At 40.0% G+C, this 20,792-nt stretch overlaps 1 protein-coding gene across 1 annotated transcript in view; it reads left to right on the forward strand.

The window, feature by feature from the left end:
• Nucleotides 1–20,792, forward strand: part of KAZN (kazrin, periplakin interacting protein) — a 1,379,110-nt gene that overhangs the window by 282,610 nt on the left and 1,075,708 nt on the right. The gene's annotated exons all lie outside the window — the stretch shown is intronic.

Consider the following 20,792-nt stretch of genomic DNA (forward strand, 5'->3'; position numbering starts at 1 on the left):
TGTTTCTTACTTTTGTCAGTTGTTTAAATGCCTTCGATAAGAGCTGAATTTATGAGCCGACTGTTAATAGGAAGCACACTGGTGAGGGCTCATAAGCTGTAGCAGCAGCAGCAGCAGCAGCAGCAGCAGCAGTAGTAGTAGTAGTAGTAGTAGTGGTTAGCAGTAGCAAGAGGAGGAGGAAGAGGAAGTTTACTTATTGACTCAGAAAGTGGCAATTTCCACTCTGGGGACCCAGTCAGAATGCTAGTTGGAGGAAGAATCCATAGGAAGTGTTATAAAAGAATAAGTATGTAGTTTGTAATTAAAATAACTCCATCCTAACTTATTAATCAAGTTATTCATGATGGAAATGAGATATAGATAAAGGACACAGATTACAATAATTTCATATGGAAGGTTAACTAATGAAAATAAATTGTCAGCATGAGATCAAAAGAGCCTTATGTAGGAAACACTTGGTTTACTTGCCAATGAAAAAGATATATAAGCCAAGGGCAATGGCAGTTCAAAATAAAAAACAAATTCTTTTGTAAGATCTTCTAGGAAAGGCAATGCAAGATTGTGAGCAATATCAGTTGATTAAATAAAGACAAGCAGTGGAGAATAAAACCAGTCCAAAGAAAAGTTGGCAATGAACTCAACTAAGCAAAATCATCCCAAGAGAATTTAAAAATGAAAATGGAAGAAGGACATAAACAGAATGATAATGAAAAAAAATTGTAAAGACTTTTTATCACTCTTTCTTCGCCTCCAAGGAACATGCAGCCACCAAACTTAGTCTAATAATGGACTCAGATTTCCTTGTAGAATCAATAGAAATGTCACTGTGATGAGGGTGGTGGAAGAACAAACATTTATTAAGTGCCTACTCTACACAAGACACTGTGCTAAACTCTTTTCAAATGTTATCTCATTTGTTCTGAAGAGGAGAAAAGAGAAGGAAAGCAGACATAGACCAAATATTCCCAGATGAGTCCATCTCATAGGAGGCAGAGTTCTTAGGCAAATGAGTGGTCCATTCACAAGAGGGATCACATTGAGAGATCAGTTTTCTCTTCTAGAAGGGAAATATTCCAAAAACTTGGGGGAAAAATCTTGGAATTCAACACCAAGAAAGGCAACTCAACCATTTTCTGTTCATGTGAATTTTGCATGAGAATAATCTATACATATATCCAGAGAATCCTCAGTTACAGTACTAGTAGGAAATATACAGGTTTTCCCAAGCAATATTTCACAATGAATCACTTTCACCAACCTGCCTGCAAGATGCAGAATATAAAATTCTGTTTTAGTTTGTTGATTTTTTTAAAAGCTGTAGAATAAAGGCTTTCTTCCAACAAAATATCAAAATTATTTAAGATTTTGCAAAACAAGCAGAGATAACATTGCCTTAACATTCCATCAATTAATAAACAAAATCAAGGAGAGCAACAAATTGGGAGATTTTTGCTCACCAATGGAATTTAACACTATCTTAGAGGAAACCCAATATGGATACCAAATAGAAGAGGGATTCCTTATGGAGGGTGATATTGTATAGACATCTGTGTTTTAGGATACCATGCTAGTTAGGTATATCAAGGCCCAGAAGATTGTAGAACCTCCTGGATAATATTTCCAGCTACCCAAAAGAATTTGGGTTAGCCATCCACACGGAAAAAAAGAAGGGGATGAAGAATTCACTTGTTCAGATTATAACATATAGTTAGATGGACAACCTACAGAGCTCATTCATCCATTTATATGTGACAGACACTGCAAGTGGCAAAAAAAAAAGCATGTTGGAGGTAGAATTAAATAGGAGAAGAGTAGACTAGATTGCTTCTGGAAATTATGAAGTTTTTTTAATGACCATAAACTTCTCCAAGAAACAAAACTCATCTTTTTTCTTAAAATAATGATATCTGTCTAATTATTATTTTTCTTTTTGGTCTGAGAATCATGGAACACTACATTCATGGACGAATTAAAAATCAATTATTCAAAGAACAGTAGAAAGGCCCATAAGACATGCAAGTAGGCTACAGCATGTTACAAAAAAGGAACTGTGAAGACCTAGAGTAAAGGGTATCATCAAAGAGATATATGATTGTGAAAGAAGATGGTGAGAGTGAGGGATACCCACTGGATAGCCTGTGTGCTCTGCTAGAGAAAGTAAAGTCAGACTACCCCATCCCCAATATTTTGGGTGCATCCACTATTACTAAATGGATAGTATGATGGGAGATGAGAATCGCAAAAGATGGGTAGGTATGGATAAGTTTCAATTTGCATCACTGGAGAGAATATCCATAGAGGAAATCAGAGATCCATTAGAGTTTTGAAAATCCCAAACTACCACTGTTTATCCTATTTTGTATATATCCTCCACCTTAGCAAGAAGAAACTTTGAAGCCCAGGGATTTCCCTACTTCCCCTATTCTAGAGAAAGGTTAAGTGAGGATGGCTGTGGTGCTTTGGTTCATTCTGATCCTGATATGGTTGAAAGCACACTAGAGTTAGAGCCAAAAGACTTTGGATTCAAATCATGGTTCTTGATGACTTACTCTTTCTATTATCTTGGGCAAGTAGTAACCTCTCTGGGCCTCAGTTTCTCAATCTATAAAATGAGAGGTTTGGATAAATTGACTTTGAGTATCTCTTCTAGCTCTCAATCTATGATCCCATGATTTGTGTCTGAGTACAGAGCCTTCTGTAGGGTTATACCACCTGTCATCAAAATATTTGAAAAGCTGTCACAGAGGAGGGACCAGGCCTGTTTTAATTTACTTAGAGAGCAATAGAGGGAGAGGGAAGAAATCAGAGCAGTGAGTGGAAGCTGAGAAGAAGCTTGGCTTGATGTAAAGAGAATCTTCTGATAGCGAGAGCTGTCCCAAAGGGGAAGGAGCTGCCCCTTGGGAAAGAGTTTCACTTGAATAAAGGCCAAATGAACCCTCACCAGGGATGCTCAAGGCAGGATGTTGGATTCAATGATTTCTGAGGGGTGCAGGCCAATATTAACCTGCTTTTAGAATATGGACCTGGAAAGAAATGATTTCACTTTTATACTGGGGCAACAGAATGGTGCCCTGGTCGGTAGGGGTAGGCTGTAACTCATTACAAAAAGGAAACGATGAATGAGAGTAAAGCAAATGAATGTCACCAAGGAAACAGATGAGGAAAAAAGAGTCAGTGTGTTGCAGAGGAAAGTGAATTGTCTTTGGAGGCTGTAAGTTGTAGGTGCTATATTGGGTGGTTTTATTAACTGTTGAGAGTTTTGCGTGTGTCTGTGTGTGTGTCTGTGTGTGTGTCTGTGTGTCTCTGTGTGTGTCTGTGTGTCTGTGTCTGTGTGTCTGTGTATAGGGAGGTAGAGTTAGGGAGGTGATCAAATGATGTAGTTCACAGAGCGTTGGGCTTGTGCTTAGCAAGTTCTTGTTGTTCAGTCATTTTCAATTGTATCCAACTCTCCATGACCCCATTTGGGGTTTTCTTGGCAAAGATACTGGATTGGTTTGCCATTTCCTTCTCCAGTTCATTTTACAGATGAGGAAGCTAAGGCAAATAGGATTAAATGACTTGCCCAGGGTCACATAGTTACTAATGGTCTGAGGCCAGTTTTGAACTCAGGAAGATGTCTCCTTGACTCCAGGTGCTGTATCTACTCCATCCACTATCCACTATCCACCCCTCTTAGCTACTGAATTCACTGTATCCACTACCCCACCTAAGTTCAAATCCTGTCACAGAGACTTCCTGACTATGTGACCCTGTCTTCAGTTTCCTTTTTTTGTAAAATGAGGGTAACAGTAGTACCCACTTCAGAGCTGTCATAATGATCAAGTGAAATAACATGAAATACTTGAAATACTATATAAATGCTAGCTACTAGAAGGAAGGGTCCTATGGGAGCATGGGAGATTATTGAGTAGCAGTTGTGATGTAAGGAACAAAATATATTAATAAAACTTTCAATATTACAATGAAATCACCCCTTGCTGAGTCCTTTCCAGGTCCCCCTTATCCATCTTGAGCCCCATGCTGGCACTCCCTCATTTTAATCCATTAGATGGCCTCTTTTCATTTTCAGCGTTTGCTTCTAAGAAATGCTGTTTGCAGTCCAGGCTCCTGGAAGGTGCCATCTTCCACCTCCTGCAGAACTGGGCACAAAGAAGGCACATGAGGGTTTGAATAATGCTGTACTCATCAGCCTTGGCCTTCCTCCAGCATCTTGACAACAGATTTCATCCTACGTGCAACCTTATACCCTGAGAGAGGCAGGCATTTCACAGCTGCTTAATTCTGCCCAGGCTTTGCCTCTCTTCCAAATAAAGATGGACAGTCACGCCCACTAGGAAAATGGCTTTGGTGCTTATGTGTTTGAAGGGCTAGTCACAACACAACCGCCAAGATTCCAATAAGCTATAAAGATAAGTACTCTTGTCAGCAAGGAATTATTTACACCGATAAAACTGAAGAAGGATATAATCCTTTATTTACTATCAGATATAGTCCTCTGAAAAAGCCAGTCTGAGCAAGGGAAAACAACTTTAAGGAATGAGGGTCACTGGCTCAGCTGAGAACTAGATTGGGGGGAACAGAGATTTTCCTCAAGATTTCACATTTGGTTTGCAAAGTAAAGATGGATGGTCACACCCATCGGGAAAATGGCTTATGTTGGAAAGGCTAGTCACAATACAACTAAGATTCCAACTTGCTGATGGTATGTGTGACTTCAAAGAATCACCTCTCCCACTCTGTTCACCTCTGTTCACCCCCACCCTTCCACACACTTCATTTATTTTTTTGACCGCTTCTTGGCTAGCAAATGAAGAAATTTAGAAAGAATATTTTCCAATGGTATATATTTAAAAAAGAAAGCATGGCATATTGACAAAGCCAGGAAGATCTGGGTTTAACTCTTTCTTTGGACGCTTACTGACAGTGAGACCCTGGGCAAGTCATGTTAACCTCTTAGTGTTCAAGACAACTCAGCAGATGACTTATCGCTCTTAGAGAAGGATCATGATGCCATGGAGATGATGGGGTTTGGATTCAGAAAACCAGTCTGGAACAAAATTGCTCCATCTGCAAAATTGAGATGGGGGACAGTGAGGTATAGGAAGGAAGGAAGCGAAGAAGGGAGGGAAAGAAAGAAGGAAACAAGTATTTATGAAGCATCTACTATGTGCTAAGCATTTTAAAAATACTATCTCATTTCATCTTCACAGCAACCCTAGAAGGTAAATAGGAAGGTGGTCTCAGAGTCACAGAGATCTGTGTTTATGTTCCACTTCTGACATGCACTGGTTGGACCAGCTAATTATTTAACCTGATTTCCCCCTTGCTGCTCTCTAAGATAATAATTTAAAGAGAAGATGCCAACTTGTAGTGGTAGAAGAAGCTTCCTCAACCAAAAGTTCCCTATACTAATGAAATAAAGGTCCCTATCCCTATCTCTTCAACATTTATTAAATACCTACTTTATGTAAAGCAGTATGTTGGATCACTGGGAGAGAAACTTTAGGTTACATACCATGATATTTGCCTCAAGGAACTTGCAGCATAGGAGGGGGAGAAGAAACAACACAGTGATTCTGCGTAGTATTACAGCAGAAAGCAAAGGACACAGTGAGGTTCAGGTGGGGAAGGTCATTACTGACAGGGAGAAATCAGGGAATGCTTCCCGTCGGAGGTGACTTTAGAGTTGGGCTATAAAATTTGAGAGTGGGTGAGATTTCAGTGTTACCCTGTCTGTATAACTAAAGGCATTCTCCTTTAATATCTAAGAAATCATGTCATCTGAAGGATACAGTTACAGGATGCTTGTGACCTAAAAGAACCCAGGTGCCATTTAAAAGGAAAAGAACTGTGGTGCAGTAAATAGAATGTGGGTCCTGAAGGGAGGAGGACCTGAGTTCAAATCTCACTTGAGGTACTAGCTGTGTGATCCTAGGCAAATCACTTAACCCCAATTTCCCCCAAAAGGAAAAGAACTGATTCAATGCCTCCTCTGGAGTGAGTTCATCCTGTTGGCCCTTTCTGAGGTGGTACACATTATTTTCTATGTTCTAAAATTTTCTCCAGCATAGGAGGCAAAATTAGATAAAAACTATTATTGCATACCATATACCAAGGTTAGCTCCTAATGGATATATGACTAGGACAGGAAGAAGTTGAAGATAAGTGAGGGGTTGGGTATGACACACAGGGCAATCTGCTGGAGACGTTGGGATGAAATGAGATCACTTGTACAGGTAGAGGGGTTTGCCTTGGCAAAGGAAGGGGCTATCACCTACATCTTCATGTGAGACTGGAAAAAAGGGAGTGATGGTAGGGTGAGACATCTATCTTAGTAATGTGAGATCGAGAGGAGAGGAGAGGAAGAGGGAGGAGAGGAGAAGGGAGAGGAGGGGAGGGGAGGAAAAGAGAGGAGAGGAGAGGAGAAGAGAGAGCTCTCAGTAAATAGCTTCAGTTTTTTCAGTGAAATATGTGGCTCCAGGTTCTCAACTGAGAGGGTGGGGGGTAGGGGAGCCATAGGAAGTTTGAGAAGGGATGAAAAGCTTTGGAAGAATGGCTGTGGAGAATGGATACTGAGTTAATTAGATGTAGAAGGATTACCTTGTAGCAGTGAGAGCCCAGTTGAGATTATGTAACCTACATTTATGGTGGACTTAGTTAACAATTTCATGATGTTCTCTAGCTTCATTTAGCAACATTCAATTTTGAATTTTTCTTGTTTTCATGTCTTGCCATAGTAAAGAGTTCATTACCAAATGATTAGTTTACTGCTGAGTCTCTCTGTACTTTGCTAGCTAGCCCTGAAAAAAAGGAATCAGTTTGTTATTCTTATTTTTACAGACATAGGTGGCATAGGGATAGAATGCTGGACTTGGAAATCAGAAAGATCTGAGTTCAGGTATTGCCTAGGACACTTACTAAATAGCTATGTGACTGTGGGAAGGTTGTTTATCCTCTCTCATCTTCAGTTTCCTCCTATAAAATGGAGATAATAGTACCTACCTCATAGGGTTGTTTTTAGGCACAAATGAGATAACTTCTGGAAAATGGTTTGCAAATCTCAAAACACTACATACATGTTGACTCTTATTATAATTGGGTCATACTTTTTATCTTTTCTAGCATGATAGAACCTGCCAGAAATTATGCTCTATTGGTAGAGCCTTGGATTCCAAGGTCACCTCCATATCAACATGAAACATTGGATTAAGGAATAGTAGGGTCCTAAAAATGAATCAAAATAAATGTGTATTGCTAAAAAGATATGTTTCTATGGGATTGCTGGAGACAGCTCCAATAGTGCTGACTGTTAAATTTTCAGTATGAATATGCACCTTGTAAATGGTCTGCTTTGTTGTGTTTCTTGATTGACTAGACTTAAGAAAATGATGAATAAAAAACTAACAGCACAAATTAAACGTAAAAGTTCTCATGGGAAAATGTTTCTCTTTTTCAGAGAGCTGGTTGTTGAACATTTGCCAGTATTTTGCTGTCTCAGATGTGTGAGGAAATTTAGAGCAGTGGAAAGATAAATGAGGGAAGAGCCAGAGCGCTTAGGATCAAGTCCCCTGCTACTCACTGCTAGCATGGCACTGGGAAAGTCACTTAACTGAGTTGTTTCATTTAATCTATATTAAAAAATCCAACTCTTCCTTTCCTTCACCCTATATAGTTAATCACGTGCTAAGTCTTGGCAATTCTATTTCTGAAAGAATTTCTCCTGTATCTTCCGTCTGAGTCACCTTCTGCTTTCACTGATGATATTTTGTATTTACAGAATTGCTAGGATGTTTTTTTCTGACGTTAGAATACAGTAGGGACTTTCTTTTACCTTTTTTTTTGTATCCCCAGCATTTGACATAATGTTCGTCACATAGTAAATGCTTGTTGTTGATGAGGTCTGGAATGCTCTTTCTTCCCCCTTGCCTTTTAAAATCCTTGGCTTTTTTCAAGAATCACTTCATTAATTCAAAGGATTCTTTAAGTGCCTACATGTTGTGTTTCAGGCACTAGGTGCAGTAAGAACTGAGGATACAATGACAAAAGTGAAGGTCTGTACCCTGGGTTGGTGGTGGTGGTGGTATTGGTGGTAGTGGATTCAAGTGGAGTCAATCCCACCATCCTACACACGTATATAATTTACCTGTTTACATATATGGATATATACAAATATACAAATGTAGTGCACATTATATGAATATACATACAACATATACTTTTATGTAACACATACACATATGTAATATATGCGTTTTATTTATATTCTTTATATACAGATATACACACATATAATGTTGATGTGTAATATGTATAGTATATGTGCACATGCATATAGAGCATACATGATATATTATGTACATGTACACATCCATAATATATAATTATATGCACATGTGCATGATATACACATGATATATGTATATACAAATATACACATTATATGATATGCATTATACATGTGTGTATGCATATACATACACACATAAATATTATACCCATGACTATCTGGAAGGGGGATTGGAGTGAGGAGAGAGTTCTAACAGGAAAAAGATCAAATAGGAGTTTATTATAATGGTATAATTATTATATAATATAAGGGAAGCTAGGTGGCTCAATAGATAGAGTACTAGGCCTGTAATCAGGACAACCTGAATTCAAATCTGTCTCAGAAACTGAGTAACTGGATGACCCCAGGGAAGACATTTCACCCAGTTTGCCTCAGTTTCGTCATCTGGAAAATGAGCTGGAGAAGGAAATGGCAAACTACTCTAGTGTCTTTGCCAAGAAAATCCCAAACAAAGGTCAGACATGACTAAATTGACTGAACAACCACATAGTAGTATATATGTATAGTATATAGAATATAGTATTCAGTATATATGTATATGTGTGTAGATGGATACATGGATAGATAGGTAGAAAAGAAATGTGTAGATGGATATATGGATACATGGATGGGTAGAACGCAGATATGTACAAATGGCCTTGGGAAAGAAGCCACTGTCTTTTAGGAGATTGGTGGGTGAGAAGCAGGAATTTTTTATATAATATAAATATATATGTTATATATATATATACATACACACATAAATATGTATACATACATATACACACACACATATATGTATGTGTATAAATTAGTCACACTTGAACTGAGTCTTGAAGGAAACCAGGAATTGCAAGAGATAGAAATGAGAAAGGGAATCTTCCAGGTATAGAGAACAGTCAATGCAAATGGAGTTGGGAAATGGATCAATCAGGCCAATATTGCTGGACTTTGTAAAGTGTGGAAAGGAGGAATGTGTAATGTCTAGAAAGACAGGAAGCAATTCTACTTATGAGGAGCTTTTAGTTCCAAACAGTATATGTGGTCCAGAATCAACAGGGAATCCTGGGAGTTTGCTGGGGTGAAGGATATGGTCAGAATATCATATCAAGGATATGGTCCTTGAAGGAATCTATTTTCGTAACTTTAGGGAAGGTGGATTGAAGTGGGGAGAATGTCGAGGCCAGAAGAAGATAGAATAGAAGTCTTGTATAATAGTCCAGGCAAGATGTTAGTGGGTGGCTGTGTGAGTGGAGAGAGGGAGGACATCTACGAGAGATACTATGGAGGTAAAAAACAAACAAACCAAAAATAATGATTGGGCATTGGATCATGGGAGTGAGGATGAGGAATTGTGGATGACACTGAGGTGGTGACCCTGGGCAACTTGAAGTATGATGGTCCCCTTCACAATAACAGAGAAGTTCAGAAGGATTCAGAAGTTTTTGGCTAGAGAGAGAGAAATAATGTGTTCTGTTTTGAATATGTTGACTTTGAGATGCCCACTGTATATCCAGTTCAAAATATCTCTCGGGCAGCCAGTAAGAGAGGACAGGAACTTAGATCATAGATTTATAGTTGGAATAGAGCTTAGGGACCATTTGGTCCAATCCCCTCCTTTCACAGTTGAGGAAACCAAGGCACCAAGAGGTTAAAGAATTTGCCCAGGGTCACGTGGCTTCTAAGTGTCTGAAGCAAGATTTCAATCCAAGTTACTCAAGTCTTCCTGTCTCCAAGTCCAATGCTCAGTGCCCCAGATCACACTGCTTCTCTGAGAGTAAGCTTCCTGAAGGCAGGGGCTCTCTCCCTGCTTTTCTTTTTTTTTTTTTCCCTTCTATCTCGGCAACCCTAGGCCCTGACTCAGTGCCTTGTAAGTATATACTTAATAAATGTTTTCTGCATTTGAATTCTGAAGACTAACTTATGATTGTGATATTGGGTCCTGGAGCTGTGTGATGTATCCTCATGATACAAAATGCCTCCAGCTTTTTCACTTCATCTATCCAGATTTGGGGAGGGCTTAGCTAATTATGCCTGACTCCCAGCCTTGGAGCCTAGGATTCCCTCACTGGTGATCGGAGCCTCTCCTGATTTTTGCTCACTCTTAAGCAGAAAACCATGATCTGTCCCCATCCACCCTCTGCTTCACTAAGCCCTCCCTCCATTCATCTCCATCTTGCATATCTGAGTGGCAGCTCTCATTAGCAGCTCTTTGGAACCTCTGGATCCTCATCATCCATAATGTAACATCCTGTGGGCTGAGTGAGGGCAGGACAAGAAATTTTATTGGCAGGTCTGGCTCTCTACTCAAGTCAAATATCCATTTTGCAGTATAAATGAAAATAGCTCTCATGCTGGTATGACCATCCCTACATCACAGCAACTGGCAATAGGGTACTGGCCTTGGAATCAGAAAGGTATACATTCAAATCCCACCTTTGGTGTGACCCTGGCCAAGTCACTTAATCGATCGGGGTCTCAGTTTCCTCATTTGTAAAGTGGGTATAGTAATAGCACCTACCTCAGTGGGAGTTGCAAACCTGAAGGAGACAGAGTATTATTGTTATTTTAAAAGGGTCTTCCACAGGCTGTCTCTTTTTAAGTCTCCCTATTTCCTAATGAGAATTTAGATGGTGTTTTAAGCCCTTACACACATTATTTCATTGATTTTTACAACTCTGCAAGGCTGCAATTGTCCTCATTTTAAAGGTGAGGAAACCAAGATTCAGAAGTGTAGTACTCTGCTCAGTCATACAACTGGTACATGTCTGAAACAGGATTTGAGCCCTAGTCCTCCAAATCCAACCTTTTATCCCCTATACCGTGACGTAGCTCACAGCAAAACGAGAAAAGGCAAAATCTTAAAGCTGGATGTGGGCAAACCGGGGAAGAAACACAAAGAAAGGATGCAGCACATCCTGAGAGTCAGAAAAAAGAGTGCTAGAGCAGCCCAGGGAAGTCAGGCCAAGTCATTAAGCTTTTGGTTGCTTAGCTGATAGGAACTGTGTCCAAACCATATCAAACTGATAGATTTTCTGCTTTTTTTTTCTGAGTGCTTATTGGTACTGAGAGAGAACTCAGCCACTGGTATGGAAAGTGCTTTTCTCTAAGTACCACCGCTAAGATATGAAATCTTCAGTCACTTTGGGGCTGATATACCCTTGGCTCTGTGTTCTGCCTGCTGGAGTCAATGTCTGTGTTCCTATTGTAGCTTTTACCTGGATTCAAAGGAAAATTTGTGGTTTCTGCCCTAGTAATTCTTCAGGCTGTGTGACTTTATTGTATTTTTTTTTCATATGAGGCAATTTTGTTATAATTTATGTCTTCCAATCTTCATTAAAATGAAATGAACTTGACCTCATTCCCATCATCAGGCTTTTCCAGAAGCATTGCAGCATTCAGAATTTCTCTTGGAGGAGTGCATAGGGTCAGATCCAAGCTGGCAAAAGGGACAATGGATAAATTAATGAAACGATTTCAGGAATGAAATATCTCTAACAGCTGCTGGTGGACTCAGGGATGGCATCACAGACTAGAGCCAATGAACTGAGGATTGAAGGAAGCCTAGACTTCTGAGACATAAATGAAAGGATGAAGTTCCCTCTGGGTCTAGAGGGCTGGCTGGGCAAAGAATGGAGCAGAGCATCTCCCAGAATGGTTTGGCTAGAGTGGAAACTAAATTACATGGAGTAATGAAATAAATCTAGCCAGTAGGGTGACTGGCCCATCCTACTCTGTTGTTAATATCGTTCAGTTGTTTCAATCTTATCTGACTTGTCATAACCCCATTTGGGGTTTCCTTGGCAAAAATACTGGAGTGGTTTGCCATTCCTTCTCCAGCTGATTTTACACATGGGGAAACTGAGGCAAATGGTGACTCACCTAGGGTCACATAGCTAGTAAATGCCTGAGACTGGATTTGAACTTGTCTTCCTGACTCCAGGCTTGGCATTCTATCCTTTGCACCACTTAGCTGCTCATCCTACTCTGGGATAACTCTAATTTTTAGACGGTTTTTCCAGATATAGATTGCACTGTACAACCTGATGCCCCCCCTCTTCCTGCCTTCCCTATTACTGTCGAAGGTGCTGCCATCTTCCCAGTCCCCCAGGCTCACAATCTAAGTGTCATCCTCAACCCCTCAGTCTCTTTACCCCCCGCCTTATTCATTCTGTCACTAAGACCTGCTATTTCATAATATATCTCACATCTGCCCTGTTTTTTCTTTTGGCACAACAAGTACCTGGGGTGGGTCTTCATCACCTCATCCTTAACTATTACAACAGCTTCTTGGTTGGTCTTCGTGCTTTCATTCCCTCCTTGCTCCAGTCTATCCTCCACTTAGCTGTCAAATTGATCTTGACATTCAGGTCTCACCATGTCATCTTTCCCCCTCTCCCCATTCAATAAATTCCAGGGACTCCCTATGGCCTCCTGGATCAAATATAAAATCATCTGTCTGCAGTTCAAATCCATTCATACTCTGACTTCTTTAATATTTCTAGTTTACTAACATCTTACTTACTCCCCTCCATCTACTCTGCAATCCAGTGACACTGACCTCCCTGTGATTTCCCCATTATACACTCCATCTCCCATTGAGCTCCCTTACTGGGGGAATTCTCCAAGGCTCTGTCTTAAGCCTCTGTCTATTGTCTCTCTACAGTAAGTTCTCCCTTGGTGATCTCATTACCAAGCTCCCCTGGCTTTAATGGTCTCCTCACAGATGCCTCACAGATGCATATATCCTGCCCTAGGCTCTCTTCTGAGCCAAAGTCTTACATCACCAATGCCTACTAGACACTTGGAACTGGACATTGTAGGCTCATTCTAAACTCAAAAAGTTAATTTGTTATCTTCCACCTCATAGTCCCACCAAACAAATTCTTGTGAACTTAATCCCAAATCTGACCATGTCACACCCTTACTCAACAAAGCTCAATGACTTTCTATTGCCCCTGAAATACAATATAAACTCCACTGTTTAGCTTTTAAAGCCCTATGCAACCTATGCAACCTAGCCCCAGTCTATCCAGCCTCCTTGGATATTACTGCCCTTTCCACACTCAGGCATCCAATAAACTCTACTCATACATGGTATTTTCTCTCCTGTCTTTGTGTCTCTGTGCAGGTTCCTTCATACTTGAAATGAACTCCTGCTTTACCTACCACTTCGCCCTTCCTAGGATCTCTTACTTCCTTCGAGACTTAGCTCCAACTCCACTTTCCTAATTCCCTCCCTCAACTGTTGGTGCCTTCTCTCCTTAATTACCTTATATCTGTGTTTAATTTATTTTGCATTTTTAGGTAAATAATTATTTTTCAGTGTACAAGTAATAGCCAGCATTTTCATGGCACTTTACAATTTGCAAAATGGTTTACAAATATTATCTCATCCTTTGGTCACAACAATTCTGGGTAGTAGGTGTTATTATCCTCCTTTTACAGATGGATAAACTGAGGCTGATAGAGGTAAGAGCTTTGGGGTCATACAGCCAGTAAGTGTCTAAAACAAATTTGAACTTGGGTCTTCATGACTCTGGGCCCAGCCATCTATCCCTGATAGTATGTAAACTCCTTAAAAGCAGGAACTTTAATATTTTTATTTTTATATCACTAGCACCTACATAGTGCCTGGCATATAATAGGTGCTTAGTAAATGCTTGCTGATTGATTGGTTAGGGGAAGCTAGGTGGTACAGTGGATAGAGCCCTAGGCCTGGAGTCAGCAAGAACTGAGTTCAAAACTGCCCTCAAGCACTAGCTGTGTGACCCTGAGTAAGTCACTTCACCCTGGTTGCCCCACTTTCCTCATCTACAAAATGAGCTGGAGAAGGAAATGGCAAACCACTCCAATATCTCTACCAAGAAAACCCTAAGTGGGGTCACAAAGAGTCAGACATGACCTGAAAGAAAAGATTGGACAACAATAAACCATGGTTATCTCTGTGCTTCCAAAGAAGTACAGATGCTAAGAGTGAGAGTGCATTCATAATTTCTGTCCCTGGGGCAAAACCACAGTCCTGGGTCTTGTGGAGACTCTACTGGTCTTGTCTTTATTCACCAAGACTTGCCAGTTTTCATTATTTGCTGTGGGGAAGGAGAGGAACAATATTCTATTATCAGTATGGGATATTCAGCATTCCGTTTGCAATTTATTAAATTATTTATTTTTTAAAGAAATGCATGAATTATGTAGGGTTCATTTATTTAATGAAACTAGATTTAGGGATGAACTGGAAACTTGTGACCATTTGAATGCAGAATTCATTGCGGAATTTCAGATACAAGAAAAAGCCTTTTAAACCCCAGAGATAAATGTGCCTGTTAGTTCGCATTCATGGACCATTTGAATGACGAATCCATAAAATTCCTAACATTTCCAAGCTGTGGGTTGAGGGAGTGTGTATTATTCTATGTTAATCTGGTATGCTTTGCAGTAAAAATGTACAAAGGCTTCTCTAAATGACAGCTAGACTTGCCTCCCTAAAATGAGTGTTTTGGGTCATGTTATCATTATTTCATGTTCTACATGGTCTGATGAAAGGAAAATGGGGCCACCACTTGGCATGCTGTGACTGTCCTGTCCCTTTCCTGGAAACATTATGGAATTTTATGTGAACATTCTATTTTTGCTAATGAAACGAAAATGCTGAAATTTGTAATTTATTCCTTCCTCCGGCACATGAATGTGCCATCTTTGCCAGTGGCCCCTAAATAAATACTTGTTAGTGGACATTGGGATTCAAATGATCTCCTTTATATAAATAAGCCTGGCATAGAAATGCTTGTTTTCTGTAGCCATGGACCAAGAGAATGTCAAATAAATTTAACTTCTATTCCTGTTTAAAAAAAATAACCCATCAAAGAACTATTTTAAAGGAGTTAATTTCTTAAGCTTAAGCAGATAAGAAAGTGTATTTACTTGTGTGATGTTTAAAAAGGTTCAAGAGACATAGTTTCTGGGTAATTTAATCATTTTTATTAATAAGGCCAGCAGGTTATTAATAAGAGGGTCATCATTTGGCCATCTCTTTCAGACCAAAGACGATCATGGTGGCAGAATCACAGTTTATATACCCTTCCAAGGAGAGGCTAATGTCATCCATCATCAAGTCACCCTTGGACAGAAAAAATACCTCTATGGCAGACCACTCCCAGCCTTGGGCTAGCTAGACAAAAAGATCTATCTCCATTCAAAGTTGAATACAACATGATGGGCTTCCCCACTTTAGATTAAATTCCTTGTAGGGTTGGGTGGGGTCTGATCAAGATGAGGAGAGTTAATGAAATCTCATTATCAGTAATGTCCTTCAGAGTGAACTTGTAGAAAGGGAGAGTTGTGAATCTCCAACCCAAATTATTGGCTATTAATAATAATTTCTCACACTTGGTCATCCATCATATGCTTCATCCTCTTTCTCTGATTGGTCAGTTCCTCCAGTAACCTCCATTTAAAGGAACGTGCCCAGCCCAGCCATATTTACTCCTTCATCCCTGTCTGGATTCCATTCCTGACCCTTTGGACATCTTTCTTTGCTTGAGAGTACCTTCTCCCATAGCTCTTTGCTTTTCAACTTCTCATGTGTTGTTCAGTCATGTTGATGAGGTTTGAGAGATTCAGGGATCACTCAAGAACTGAAGTACGGGAAAGGGTCATCTGGAGTGAATTCACAGACTCAAACATTCTTTAAATCAAATCAGCCAAAGTTTATTGTACCACCAACATGGTGGGCAGAGCTCCTTAAGGAATGCAAATTCCTTAAGGAACTTGCAACCTAACAGGAATGGTGCTAAAGTTTTTATAGGAAAAGTAGTGGATTATCTGGTAGATATGCTAATTAGGTGATAGCCTACAGCCCTGGTCACTGGCATCATTCACTACTGGAAAACAGGGACAGGGCTTTCTTAGGGATATATTTTTGATCTGTTATATCTATAGCAAGACAGGTTTGAGAGCTGGTGTCTATAACTTGACCTTTGGATTGAATTTAATAACTGTGGGAAGTAATACATGATAATTCTATGGGTACAAGATAATCCTTTTTCTTCAAGAGAATTTCTTCAGAGGTCAGCTTGTTCTTGTGATGGGAAAAGATAATTTGTTTTTCTGGGGGCCTGCATGTGAGTAATTACTGGGCATAGTGTCCTTGGGCTGAGAAGAAAACTGTCAGGGATAGTGTTTTGAGGCTAGGGAGAAATGTGATCTTGGATTTGGGGTCCAAGCACAAGTACTCAAGTACCCTGTCAGCATTTGACTCTTTGTGATCCCATTTGGGGTTTTCTTGGCAAAGCTACTGGAGTGGTTTGCCATTTCCCACTCCAAAAAGGAGAGGGAAATGTTATTTATAAATGTTATAAATAAATGTTATTTTTACAGATAAGGAAACTGAGGCAAACAGGGTTAAGTGACTTGCCCAAAGTCATACAGCTAGTAAGTGTCTGAGTCTGGATTTGAATTCAGGTCTTCCTGACTCCAGGCTGGGTACTCTATCCACTCCATCATCTAGCTGCTCTCATATGTTATTTTCCCTCATTAGAGCATAAACTTCTTGAAGGCAAGAACCATCCTTGTTTTTGCTTATATTTCTATTCCTTGTGTTTAGCATAGTGTTTGGCTTTTAGTAAGGACTTAATAAATATTTGTTGCTGATGATGTAATTTTAACACAGGAGAGTTCTTTTGGTATTTTTATATTTAAAATGAGAGCTGAGCATGTGGGCCATGCCATAGTAAGGCTTCCTGATTTCTTTGAGCAGCCCTGAGGTCCTTTGTGACCTCATCTGCCTCCTTGGATTTCTACCTCTCTAGCTCCTTAAGGGAGGTTGTCAAAGCCCCAGGTAGGTAGAGAACATCATGCTCATTCACTGGGATTTATGTGTTGCCTTGTGGTTTGCGAAGCATATGTGCACACTCCAGTACCAAGCTCCTAGTCTTCCTCCTCATCCTGATCCGTGCTCCCATATTCATGCTAATTACATAAGGGCTTTCTTTCTCCATCTTGAGATGACTTTGCATTGACTTCATCTATGTACTGTGTATTCCCTCAGGAGGGTGTGAATTCCTTAATGGCAGAAAGTGCTTTTTATTCTTGTCTTTATATGTCAAAGTTCTAGTATCATGCTTGCACACATAACCCAGTGTCTCCCTTTCCTTTATCCTTCCCCATCCCTACCCCCAAGCTCTAGGCTAACATTGATTTGGTCTAATTTTGGGAGCTAACCCTAAAGATGAATATCTTTTTGGCTCATTATGGCCCTATTTGGAGTTTACACTGGGAAATCTCTAAGCATAACTTATGTGGAGGTCATGTCTAGATGTCCACAAATGTGAGTAACAGGGTCCACAACTCCCATTCAGGCATTCAAGGTAATATTGGTAGAGGGCCACCTTTATTTTACCCCTAGAAAATACAGAAAGTACATAGGACTCATGGGAATCCAGAAATTGAAATAAGAAATACATAAAGGAGTCCTAGCCACCATTCTTGCCTTTTCTGGGGGTCTCATTTTCACGTCAGCCTCTTAGACTCCTTCTAATACAATGTCACCATGTAATTGGATTCCATTTAAGAATGGACTTAAGAATGGTGACTTGGGGTCACACACCCTGATATGGTGGTGAATCTCTAGCTCTCCCTCAGTTTCCTACAGTCTCTTCCAATCAGTCAATAAAATTTTATTAACTATCTGCCATGTGCCAGGCACTTGTACTAAGGGCTAGGGATGCAAAGAAAGACAAAAGACAGTCCGTGCCCTCAAGGGGCTTCTGGGCAAATGGTGGAGACAGTATGCAAACAACTACGTACAAACAAATTATAGAGAAGATAAACTGGAAATAATCACTCGAGAGAAGGCTTGGAATTAGGAGGAATTGGGAAAGACTTCTTGTAGAAGGTGGGGTTTTATCTGGGACTTGAAAGAAGCCAGAGAGTGAAGATGAAGAGGGAGATCATTCCAGGAATGGAGAACAGCTGGAGAAAATGGGCAAAGTCAGGAGTTGGAGGGTCTTATTTGAAGGAAGCAAGTGTTACTGGATCAAAGAATATGTGGTAGAGGGAATGGGAATAACCTATAAGAAGAATGAAGAAATGGAGCGAAGGCAGTGCTAGATAATGGAGGACTTCCAAATGTAAACAAAAGATTTTTTTTCCAGACTTGAAATGTTATCTTGTGCTCCCCAGAAGGCAAATACACTTTAGGGCTGTTAGAGTACCCTTCCTACCAGACCCATATTGTTTAAAGAGTTCACAGCAACAACAGAAAGAAAAACACAGATTTTTTTGCTTTCTTATTTATAGATAAAATCTCCCACTGCTAATCTAGCTTTGGGGGCCACATGAAAATTTCTTTTTTTCTATTTCCAAAAGGCCTACTGCTCAAGACCTCCCTCCTGTTAAGGGGCAGATCTCTGAACGCTAAAACTTGGCTGGGCAGAGAACTCTCAAATCTTTTCATCCAGACCTATCCTTTTACCTGAGCTCCAGTCTTACATCACCAACTGCCCACTGGATCTAGTAATCTTAAACTCAGTATCTCCAAAACTGAGCTCACTGTCTTTCCCCACCCCAGTCTCTCCTTTCTTCCTAACGTCTCTGTTATTGTCAAGGTTACCTCCATCTTCCCAGTCATTTAGGACTCTCAACCTCACTTTCTTTTATGCTCCATAACCAATCTGTTGCCAAGTTTGATTCTGCCTCCTCTTCCTCTCCTTTGCATGTCCCTTAATCTCTTTGGATACTGCCATCCCCATCTTGGGGCGTTGTCATCATTTCTTCCCTTGACAATCATAATAACCTTCTGTTTGCTCTTTCTTTCCCCAAATCTTTCCCCATACCAATCCATCCTCTGCTCAGTTATCAGTGATTTTCCTAAAACACTGACCATGTTACTGCCCCTACTCAGTAAATTTCAGTGGCTCCCTATTACTCCTAGGATCTAATACAAAACCTTCTATTTGGCTTTTAAAACCCTCCTAACTTGTCCCCTCCCTACCTTTCCAGTTTTCTTATATTTGACTTTCCTCTACATATTCTGGGATCCAATGACACTGGCTTTACTACTGTTCTTTGAACAAGACAGTCCATCTCTTGACTTCATGTGTTTGGATTAGCCTTCCCCTGTGCCTGGAACACCCCCATGCCTGGAATGCCCTCTTTCCTTCCAACTTTTGGCTTTCCTGGCCAAGACTTAGCCCTAACCTTATCGTTTGCAAGAAGTCTTGCCCTTCTCCCTATCAATACCATCTTTCTAAGACACCCTCCAATTTACTCTGTTTCTTTCTTGTAACACAATTCCTTCCATATTATCTCCCTCATTAAAAAGTGAACTTCTTGAGGGTTGGAATTGTTTTTTAATGAGTCCCCCCCACCCCCACCCCACCCTGTATGCCTAGTCCCTGACACATAATTAGTGCTTAATGAGTACTTGTTGACTTGACTTGATGAGATGGGAGATGGAGCTTCATGTTTGAGAACCAGCCAGAGGGCATCTACTAAGTACTTGGCACTGGGGATAGAAGGATTTTGTCTTAAAGTGACACAATTCTTGTCCTCACAGACCTTACACTCTACGCCAGAGATATCAGAGTCAATTTAACCAAAATGTTGCAGTAAAGGATGGTGCTAGGTGTTAGGGATACAAAGATTTTCAAACTACAAAGATTTTAAAAATAAAAATAAAAAAATTTTAAAAATATTAAGTTTCTGCCCTCAAGGAATTTGTATTACATTGGGGATGCAACATGCACATGGTATATACATAGACAGATCTGTGTGTACATGTATATCACACATATCTACACACATGATATATGCATATATTATGCTGTTAATTTGCTTTATTCATGTCTGATTCTTTGTGACCCCATATGAGGTTTTCTTGGCAGAGATCCTGGAGTGGTTTAACATTTTCTTCTGCAAATCATTTTACAGATGTGGAAACTGAGGTAAACAGGGTAAAGTGACTTGCCCACATAGCCACTAAGGGTGAGAAGCCAGATCTAAGCTCAGGAAGATGAGTGTTCCTGATTCCTAGTTCAATGCTCTATCCTCTGGGCCATCAAGCTACCCTATAATGCATGCAATAGAAATGTTTTTATATGTAAAGCTATGTAAATATGTACACATATATGTATATACAAAGTAATAAAAGTCATTTAGAGAGAAATGACACTAAAGAGTAGAAGGGGAGACAGCAAAGGTTTCATCTAGGAAATGGTATTTGGAGGAATTATACAAGAAAGATCGTGTAAAATACACAAGGTGGTGAAGGATGGGGGCAAAGACATGATCTAGACAATCAACTAAGCAATCAAGAAATGCTTAGTAAACCCTCACTATGCACCAGGCATGGTACTGATATTCTGGGGATGCAAAACCAAATTCATAAATACCTTCTGCCCTCAAAGAGTTTCCAATCTATCAAGGGGAGTGAAAGTATACAATATAGCATCTTCTCCCCTAATAC

Source organism: Notamacropus eugenii, chromosome 5, assembly GCF_028372415.1.
Source record: "Notamacropus eugenii isolate mMacEug1 chromosome 5, mMacEug1.pri_v2, whole genome shotgun sequence".
In the NCBI taxonomy this organism is placed as follows: domain Eukaryota; kingdom Metazoa; phylum Chordata; class Mammalia; order Diprotodontia; family Macropodidae; genus Notamacropus; species Notamacropus eugenii.